This window comes from Acanthochromis polyacanthus, chromosome 18 (assembly GCF_021347895.1).
Source record: "Acanthochromis polyacanthus isolate Apoly-LR-REF ecotype Palm Island chromosome 18, KAUST_Apoly_ChrSc, whole genome shotgun sequence".
NCBI lineage: Eukaryota > Metazoa > Chordata > Actinopteri > Pomacentridae > Acanthochromis > Acanthochromis polyacanthus.
The window spans coordinates 1,230,937-1,241,405 of NC_067130.1; the positions used below are offsets into that span (position 1 = coordinate 1,230,937).

At 38.1% G+C, this 10,469-nt stretch overlaps 1 long non-coding RNA gene across 2 annotated transcripts in view; it reads left to right on the forward strand.

Annotated features, from left to right (window-relative positions):
* Window positions 1-10,205, forward strand: part of LOC127530811 (uncharacterized) — a 232,295-nt gene extending 222,090 nt beyond the window's left edge. Inside the window, exons 2-3 of one of the 2 annotated variants that reach the window (XR_007937477.1) lie at window positions 9,646-9,744; window positions 9,976-10,205. This is a non-coding gene — a long non-coding RNA (uncharacterized LOC127530811). The other variant, XR_007937478.1, reaches the window with a different exon arrangement.
* The last annotated feature ends 264 nt before the right edge of the window (window positions 10,206-10,469 follow it).

Below are 10,469 nucleotides of genomic sequence, written 5' to 3' on the forward strand. Positions count from 1 at the left end.
AAAGAGCGCTGACAGCAGGCTTTCACAACCTGACAGGAGCGAATGAAGAACTGCAGGGATGTTTGCTGGAACTCTGGATTACACATTCTGCTACAACTAATGACGAGTGTGTGTTCCAATCTGTTGGACGCCCGAAAAACAAAATAATCTGCTGCAGACAGAGAACGTTTGTTATGAGACGATAAACGTGTGAAAAGGGATTTCTTTTTATTTGGAATAATGACAAACAAGAGCTGTACTTTATGTATTTTTTGGCCAGTAGAATAATATATGAAGGAAATTAGTTTGTGCAAATTGTGTTGATGAGCCTCTTTGTGGAATTCTTCTCCAGACGCTGATTAATCAGTCGGATTTAGGTTTTACTTAGAACATATACAGCACCTGTGGGGCCGGGAGCATGGTAATAACCTCAGGTTTCAGGCTATGAAGTGATCGCAGCAGCAGAGGAAGGAGGGACTCATAAATGACACAGAAAGACTGAATGTGGAGCTAAAAGGCTCCATTACAAAACCCAGATGAATATGCATGGGATTGATCCGGTGTGTGAGTGCATGCATGGGTGTGTGTCTCTTCAGTATTTATCAGCTGGCTGTCTGAACAAAGAGGTGTTTACATATTTTACTTTAATAAAAGTGGCAATAATACAACTGCTATTAGCTAAAAGGATTCACAGGTTTGCTTTAGATTCTGATAAAGTAGACTAAACAGCCAGATCTCTTCTGTCATAAGAAGGTGGAAAATCTGACAATTTCAACGGGAGGGATTCACATGCACTGACATGCTGTAACGTACAGAAACAGTGGCTCAAAGTGAACCAGTCTTGTGACTATTGACCTATAACTTCTTTGTGTGCACTTTGTAATGTCCTTTTATTGCGACTTATTGTTTTAAATATCATCTTTTTTTTCTTTTTTACCAAGGATGTAAATTAGCATTGTGCTACAATCCAACATATTTACATCCATTGCTGTATAAACAGGCGTTCATTAATGTGCACTGTTCCTACCAAATAAAGAAATAAATGAAACAAACGTGCACACGTAGCCAGATTGCCAGAATACAAAGCAGGGAAGCTCAGACTGAAAGTGAATGTGACTTCATTCTGTGCTAAGTTTGCTAATATTCGGATGTTTGTTTGCTGTTTAAAGCTATATTCATGTTAGAAATGTTCATGTTCTACCCATAAAGCATAAAATCCAGTTCAAGTACTTCTACTCTACTGACTGATGTTCTACTGATACTCCATTTCTAAAAATAGGGATTTCATTACAAATGTTGTCGTAATGATAAGTGATATATGAGTGAAATATGTTGTAATTGTTTTTTATTAGCAATAGATTTATTGGTGATGCAGCATTTCAAAGCTGGCTGAGGTGAAAAACTAGTGCTTTCACTGTTCTATAATTTAATATATGGTAGTGCTTTACATTTTATAAGCTCTTTCTGTTTGTTGTATGAGACTTCTTTATTTGCACAATAATCACAGACAGATTTACTGGCCATGAGGTATTAGGTATTATTATGAACACAGTATATGAGCTACAGATGGAGTAAATAAAAGGGGTAATACACATAAAGGGGAAGTGTGTGTGGTGGTGCAAACAGCAATAAAGTGCATCACCAGCATTGTTAAAAATCTCATTAAAAGAACAAGCAGTTTCCATATTTCCATATTAAGTATTCTAAAATTATTGCTTTCATAACCCCCAACCTCTAAACTTCTCTTTCTTTCTGTAATCTTCCCCTCACCTTGACCACCGTCGAGCTGCCTGCAGCAGATATTGTAGAAAGAGTGGTTTGATTTTTATTTAAAAGAAGGCCACTGGGCATTAAAACAGCAAGAAAAACAGTCAGAGAGAGCAGTCCTCCTCCAAGGCTGCTCAGTCGTATCATTTTCGATGGAAGAAATCTCAACAACATTTAATATAGATGCATCCACAAACACAGGCGTGTGTTCTGCATGTGTACATTATGTACGAATACCGGATCACGTGACCTAAATATGTAGCGGGCGGCGGGAATTGATGGGACTCAGAAACACCCCCAGTTTAATCAGTTGTTCCTTGGATCATTTCTGATGGATAAGTCCTGATAAGTCCTCAGAGGTGGATTTGTAGTAGGATCACAATAATGTTGTTTTTTTATTTAGCCTTTATTTATACAAGTAATCTCATTGAGACACTAAGTCTCATTCTCAGGAGAGACGTGTCCTTAAATAACATTACAAGACAACAGTGAGTCACTGACAAACAGCACTGAGGGACCTGTACTAGACAATAAAACACTGAGTTCCAGACAAACAGGGTCATGACAAAACAACACAGACGTGATCGTCAGCAGGCAGCTGATGTGGTGTTCTCTTGTTGCCATGGTTACAGTGACGCCGTACCGCTATCTGGTAATGACACAGAAAACTTTAACTGATCCATGGATCCAGACTATAAATACTGAGTATTTTTGAACTAATTCTTAATCATTTTGAAATTATTTTTTTTGTCATTTTGGAATTTTTTTTGTCAATTTGGACCAATTTGAATCATTTTGGGCAAATTTTATGTAGTTTTGAGCCACTTTTTAGTCAAACCCGTGGATCCAGACTATAAGCCGCATCACTGCCAAAATCTAATCACTTGGTCCTCGTGTCATTTCTGACCTCCCCTCAGAGTTTATTCCAAATCCGTTAGTCTGTTTTTGAGTAAAGTTGCTGACAGACAGAAAAACACCAACCATCACATAACTCTGCCCGAATTATTGAACCTGCAGCAGGGTTTGCAAACTTGTCAAGCATTAATTTTCTCATGTGAATAGGGTTGGATTTAATTTAATTTTTTAAATAGTCATTTTCCTGCCGTAACGTTAAGGCACTCAGACTGTTTACTGTGATCCTGTTCCATCCTTGGTTTAAACGTTTACTCCTCAAAGCTTGTTCAGATTAAACTCTTCAGCATTTTCAGACTTAATAAGGCAGAGAATAGCATTATTTCTGTGAAGGTGATTCTAATTTGCATACATAGTTTCCCACCTGCACACACACACACACACCCTGTTTTCTCTCCTCCCTGTCACACCGTACATCCCTCCATCCTCCACCTCCCTCCTCCTCTTTCCAGCCAGCAAACCCAGCAAATGTTTAAATTACACGACCAAGTAAGCAAGATTAATTAAAATGATAATCTACAGGCTGAATATATTTCACAGTTAGCTAGGCGGCTGTTTGAAATTGCTGTGCCGAGTTTTAAAGTCAAAGTGGAGCGTTGACCTATTCATCTGCTTTAGTGAAACAGTCATTAGCTCAATTAAGAGCATGCAGACAATAAAATCCCCATTATATGCAAAACACTCAGCGCTAGAATATACTTCATTAATGTAATGTATGGTAATAAGGATGAAGAAAGAAGGAGCCATGTTTGATTTATGGTTGCACTGAATGTTAAATAATACCTGCTTCTTTTTAATACAGATATTTGTAGGCTAACCAAATAAGACTTTCCCTTAAAGGCATAAGAGGAGAATAAATGATGTGTTTTTAATCGTGCTGTCTTTAGAACCACAGCTGAAAGTTTGTGTTGAATAACATTTTGTCGGTCCCCAGTGTGAGGCCAAGGCTTGGACATGGGAGCTCCTGTGGATGGTGGTAGTGGATCCTTTGGGTGTTGTAGGCTGTAGGGTGGGGCCTCTGTGGATTGGTGCATCTAATAATCCACCAAACAGCCAAACAGGCTGTGGTTTAGGTGGTGAAGCAGTTTGTCCACTTATTATAATGTTGGTGGTTCAGTCCGTGTCTTTGGGCAGCCAGAGGTGCTCCAGATGGCAGCTTTGGCCCATCAGTGTATGAACGAGTACCACTGAGGAAGCAAAACAGTATACGTTCATCGTTTAGATCTGAGTGGGATGTTGAGGGTTTTGAGTCTGGGTTTAATGTGTTCAACATGTTCCTGGAACCATTCCTGAACTACCAGGTCGTCCTAGTGGACCATCTGATGTCTTCTTCAAGCTCGGGTCCTCTAACAGAAGTCTATGAGCCAAGGGTTCCTCACAGCATGTTAGGGCTATTATATAACTGCAGGACTTTTTGTATCATATTTGACATTTTTGCTGTTTTCAGGCCTAAAACCAACATGGCCGCCTATAACCAAACACCACATGGCATTTTAGAGAAAGATTCTTCTTAATATTACACATACAACTGAGTAAAATGTAAAGTTATTTATAAAGATATTGTAGCAAACCTGTTGACTACTTCATATTAAATAAGTCAGAAAGCCTTGGAGTCTTCCAGTCTTTTCTTCAGGAGGAAATGACATCATGTGGAGCAGGTCATGTGATCTGGAATTAACACACTTCCTGGAGAGGTTTTTTTGGAACGGGGAACTAACCCTAAAAACTCAAACCTAACCCTATTTAATTTGATATTTTCCATATAAAATGTGATATAATGCCAAAAAGAAACATCTGTCATGATTATCTCAGCTTAATAAAAAGAACACAATCCAAACTCTTTGTGAATCAGCTCATTTTATTATTGTTTAGCTCATTAGAAGGTGGTTGGTGTTAAATTCAGACGTTATTTAGTTCATATTTTAGTGATATTCAGTCATTTTTTATGAATAAGTGATTGTTTCTATAATAAATAATGATGGAATTTGTAAAGACATGATCATGATGAACATAAAAAACTTTTGATAAAAATGTATGCAGATATATCCCATGGACTTCAGAAGTCCCTCAGTTATAGAGTGACCCCTTAGCTGTTCTAAGACTGGATTCTTCTGAGCAGAGATCTTTCTCATGGGAAGTGTCTTCAGCAGATACCAGGAACACCACTGGTACTCCTGCTGCCATCACCTTCCACATCTTTTCTAGCTCCTCTTAGCTCTAGAAGAATCAGAAATATTTTATGCTATAGAGGAAATTTCTTACATTGCAACTGCTCCCAGTCAAAATCTTCAAAATATTAATAGTATAAAAATATGTAGATAAACATAAAAAGTCCTAAAAATATAAACATAACTAGAAACAGTGTGAGCATAAATGTGAAATATAAAGAAAGTAAGAATTAAAGTGAAATATACAGTGTAATAATAGTATTATTTATCTATATATGTCTATACATACACATAAGTATATCTATGTATTTATGTATTGTACACATATGTGTATATTTATGTGTATATATGTTCTGTTTTCTGTCTGTTATTTCATTTTCACGTGTTGCATAATTCCAGATATTTTTTTGTTTGCTTGTTTCTCTCCGTTCTAAAATAGCAGCTGGTTCTTCAGGTCTGAGGAGGCTGCTCTTCCTCTGCTGCTCTCTCTTCCTGTAGCGAGCTTTAATCAAAACACGGGTTAGATTCTCTATTCCCTGGATGTCAGATAATCCTCTTATGGAGTAACTGTAAACCCTAACTTGAGGATGTCTCTCATCAGTCTCACATTCACCCTCAGACAACGTACACAAGAAGCACACAGCGTTGTGTTCGCCGAGCTCCTCACCCCGACATGAACAAAGAACGTTAGAAAACGCTCCTCCATCAGCGTCAATTAGTGGCTCAAAGAGTCAGATCTTTGTGTGTGTTTGTGCTGGTATGTATATTCTGTATGTCCGCCGCTGTGCTCGGTGTGTGTGTGTGTGTGTGTGTGTGTGTGTGCCTCCTCATCTCCATGCTTCATTTATCTGTCATTAGCAGAATTAATAGCCGTGGGTTTGGGCCAGGGAAAGAACATGGCGCCTGTCCAGAATAAGGGAGAACAACAGCGTGAGGAAGTTCCAGAGAGCAGAGAGGGGGAGGGAAGCTGGAGGGATGGTGGTGGAGGATGCAGATGTAAATGAGGATTAGAGTGAAACAAACACACTGAGAGAGCAAGAAACAATAAGAGAAGGAGTGGAGATGCAAGTATTAGGAGGATCGACTTGAAGAGAGAAGTAATTGGTACGGCTGGCTGAGAGAGGAGATGGAGGCGGAGACAGACGGAGATAGACGCTGCTCGTTCCATTAGAATGAAGGAGACAACCACAGCTTATTAGTCTGCTATTCCAGACAACTTTAACTTACATATTTTGTGTCTGTTTTCCTGTTCTGTAAATTAAAAAGGTAGCTTCCTTCAGGCATAAATTGAAAGTAAAGGTTTTCAGAGACTTCTACGAAGTGGATGAAAGTGAAAAGATGTGTCCAACTGTACCGTGAACGCAGAAAATCAAAGAAGTGTTTGAAAACTGTAAACCTTCACAGACACGGTCGAGTACTTTCTCTAACGTTTGCCTCCAACTGGTTCCATTGTGGGTGATCAAAGTGGGCTGTTATTCTGCTTTTAAAATGGTTAAATCACTTGTAAATAATTTCATTCTGACCACCCACTAATCATCACTAACCTTGGTCAGACTGATATGAAGTGCTGGCTGCTGTCTGCTGGAACATTTCACTCATTTATCCTTCCTGGGGATGAATACTGGAATTATCATGTTTACTGGTGATTTCCTCATAAATCTTGATCTTCTTTTGCAAAATCTGTTTGTTGATTTGTAGCCAAGATTCAAACAGGGTAGCGTTTGTTTGTCCACTTCTGAAATATCCCAGAAATAATTTCGTTGTATATGAAAGTGTGCAATGAAAATAAAGTTCTGATTCTGATCTATTGTTGCCATCAAGATTCATACAGACTGTCATGGATCCTGTTGTTTTTTATTTACTCACTGTCACTGTGAGCTTTTTGATGATTGCAAACAATAATAACCAACTGTTGGATGGACTGCATGTGTGTTCCATTCATTGTAATTCTAATCACATTTACTGATATCTTTGAATCACTGCAAAACTGTAAAATGTCTTGGCTTCACATTTTAACCAAATTCTTGCATTTTTTTCTCAAATCCCTACCAGTCTTAGTACATAAAGCCTCTTTAAACTGAATATAGTAGCATGTTAGCATTGCCTGTGTGACATGCTTCCATTAACATGAACCTGTTCCAACGCTATAGTGGAGTTGTGAAATGATCCAATCAGTAACTGTCTGATTTAGAACAGGAGCTCACCAATAACTCACCTGATATCGGAGGGCTGTGTCCAAATGCTCCAGGTAAACTCTCTCAACATGTCGGTGAATCTACCTGCCTGCCGTTGGGTTTAAGTTAGATGTTCACCTACAACTTCTTTTTTAAAACTAATGAGCGGTTTCTGCAGAACACAACATCAAATGATTGTTTGGAGGTCATGTTTTCCTTTCAACCTACAAGGAGACCTACCATACCTTTAGGAGCAACCGTTCCTTTATAAAAATATTACCGGTGTGACTTTGTTCACTGACAAATGCAGCTTCTGAAAAGACATAAGAGAGTAAAGACAAGAAAATAATGATGGCCGAACAGAGAGGAAATGGAATGGAATACTTCTGAGGGAGAAAGAAGAAATAATAGTGCCAATGTAATTAGAACCAATGCAGAACCTTAGTTTGAAGGTGAATACATAAATGATTGTACAGTTCTGCTGTATATTCTGTGACCCAGTAAGACATGTGGAACAGAAAATGAGCCGCTTTGACCTCCAGTAGATAAGTGCTTCACAATGACAATTAACCCAAGGTCTGTTTATGACAGAAGAGGAATGGAAATGTGAAGTGAAATGAAAGTAGGACAGACAAATTTTTCTGTGACAGAAAGAGATGTGTTCTGTTGTTAGATCAATATTATGCAGGAGGATGATCGTTAGGTATCTCTAGAAAGATGGAGTTTTGTTAGCTAATGACCCAAAAGGTTTTGACAGTTCCATTCATTGTTTACATTTTTCTTGGATATCAAAATGTTGTTTGGAGATATCCAATAGCTAAGTAAATTTAAGGATTTACTGTAGTTTTTTACACCTTCCTATTGATTGGAAGACTCGGGGAGAACGACATGATGTCTTCAAATCACTGGCTTGTCAAGATTAAAAGCCGAATTTGAACTGAATATCTCTTTTGTTCCGAAGCTGTCAGGAGACAATGAAAGCAGATAAAAGTAGATGAAACATCCAATATCAGGCTGTTATGTGCTAAACAAAGAGAAAGCTGTAGTCACAAACTCTGAGCTCATGGAGAAGAAAAAAAACAACCTCAGAAGTCTTTAAGTTTGCTGCACATACATGAGCATGTTCAACCTGAAATATGACTCCTGTAGTTGAAAACAGAGATGGTGCTAAAGGATAACAGAATATTGTAACAGACTGATGTTGTTGTTGATGTTGAGGTTTCAGTGTTTATTGTTCAGTTCCAGATTTACCTGATGTCAGTGAACGTGTCATGTTTAGTTAGCTCACCTCTGATTGGCTGAGAGTCAGCAGTAGAGAGAGCTGGGAACGGCGGCTAATTCTGGAGCTAAGTTAAGCTAAGTTTTCTAGTTCTTTTGGAGCTAAGTTATGAGGTTTTTCTACTTATTCTGGAGCTAAGATATGGGGTTTTTCTAGTTCTTCTGGAGCTAAGTTATGGGGTTTTTCCAGTTCTTCTGGAGCTAAGTTATGAGGTTTTTCTAGTTCTTCTGGAGCTAAGTTATGAGGTTTTTCTAGTTCTTTTGGAGCTAAGTTATGGGGTTTTTCTAGTTCTTCTGGAGCTAAGTTATGAGGTTTTTCTAGTTCTTTTGGAGCTAAGTTATGGGGTTTTTCTAGTTCTTCTGGAGCTAAGTTATGAGGTTTTTCTAGTTCTTTTGGAGCTAAGTTATGAGGTTTTTGTAGTTCTTCTGGAGCTAAGTTATGGGGTTTTTCTAGTTCTTTTGGAGCTAAGTTATGAGGTTTTTGTAGTTCTTCTGGAGCTAAGTTATGGGGTTTTTCTAGTTCTTCTGGAGCTAAGTTATGGGGTTTTTCTAGTTCTTCTGGAGCTAAGTTATGAGGTTTTTCTAGTTCTTTTGGAGCTAAGTTATGAGGTTTTTGTAGTTCTTCTGGAGCTAAGTTATGGGGTTTTTCTAGTTCTTCTGGAGCTAAGTTATGGGGTTTTTCTAGTTCTTCTGGAGCTAAGTTATGAGGTTTTTCTACTTATTCTGGAGCTAAGTTATGAGGTTTTTGTAGTTCTTTTGGAGCTAAGTTATGAGGTTTTTGTAGTTATTCTGGAGCTAAGTTATGGGGTTTTTGTAGTTCTTCTGGAGCTAAGTTATGGGTTTTTCTAGTTCTTCTGGAGCTAAATTATGGGGTTTTTCTAGTTCTTCTGGAGCTAAGTTATGGGGTTTTTCTAGTTCTTCTGTAGCTAAGTTATGGGGTTTTTCTAGTTCTTCTGGAGCTAAGTTATGAGGTTTTTCTACTTATTCTGGAGCTAAGTTATGAGGTTTTTCTAGTTCTTCTGGAGCTAAGTTATGGGGTTTTTCTAGTTCTTTTGGAGCTAAGTTATGGGGTTTTTCTAGTTCTTCTGGAGCTAAGTTATGAGGTTTTTCTAGTTCTTCTGGAGCTAAGTTATGGGGTTTTTGTAGTTCTTCTGGAGCTAAGTTATGAGGTTTTTCTAGTTCTTTTGGAGCTAAGTTATGGGGTTTTTCTAGTTCTTTTGGAGCTAAGTTATGAGGTTTTTCTAGTTCTTCTGGAGCTAAGTTATCGGGTTTTTGTAGTTCTTCTGGAGCTAAGTTATGAGGTTTTTCTAGTTCTTTTGGAGCTAAGTTATGAGGTTTTTCTAGTTCTTCTGGAGCTAAGTTATGAGGTTTTTCTAGTTCTTCTGGAGCTAAGTTATGGGGTTTTTCTAGTTCTTCTGGAGCTAAGTTATGGGGTTTTTCTAGTTCTTCTGGAGCTAAGTTATGGGGTTTTTCTAGTTCTTCTGGAGCTAAGTTATGAGGTTTTTCTAGTTCTTTTGGAGCTAAGTTATGAGGTTTTTGTAGTTCTTCTGGAGCTAAGTTATGGGGTTTTTCTAGTTCTTCTGGAGCTAAGTTATGGGGTTTTTGTAGTTCTTCTGGAGCTAAGTTATGGGGTTTTTGTAGTTCTTCTGGAGCTAAGTTATGGGGTTTTTCTACTTATTCTGGAGCTAAGTTATGAGGTTTTTCTAGTTCTTCTGGAGCTAAGTTATGGGGTTTTTCTACTTATTCTGGAGCTAAGTTATGGGTTTTTCTAGTTCTTCTGGAGCTAAGTTATGGGGTTTTTCTAGTTCTTCTGGAGCTAAGTTATGGGGTTTTTCTAGTTCTTCTGGAGCTAAGTTATGGGGTTTTTCTAGTTCTTTTGGAGCTAAGTTATGGGGTTTTTCTAGTTATTCTGGAGCTAAGTTATTGGTTTTTTCTAATTATTATGGAGCTAAGTTATGGGGTTTTTCTAGTTCTTCTGGAGCTAAGTTATGGGGTTTTTCTAATTATTCTGGAGCTAAGTTATTGGTTTTTTCTAATTATTATGGAGCTAAGTTATGGGGTTTTTCTAGTTCTTCTGGAGCCAGTGTTTTATTCTGTCTAACTTCACTTCCATGGAGACGGCTTTCCTTTTCTTCCAAGCAACAGAAGAGTCTGACTTACACTGGGAGCCATAATGAAGGTAAAAAGTTAG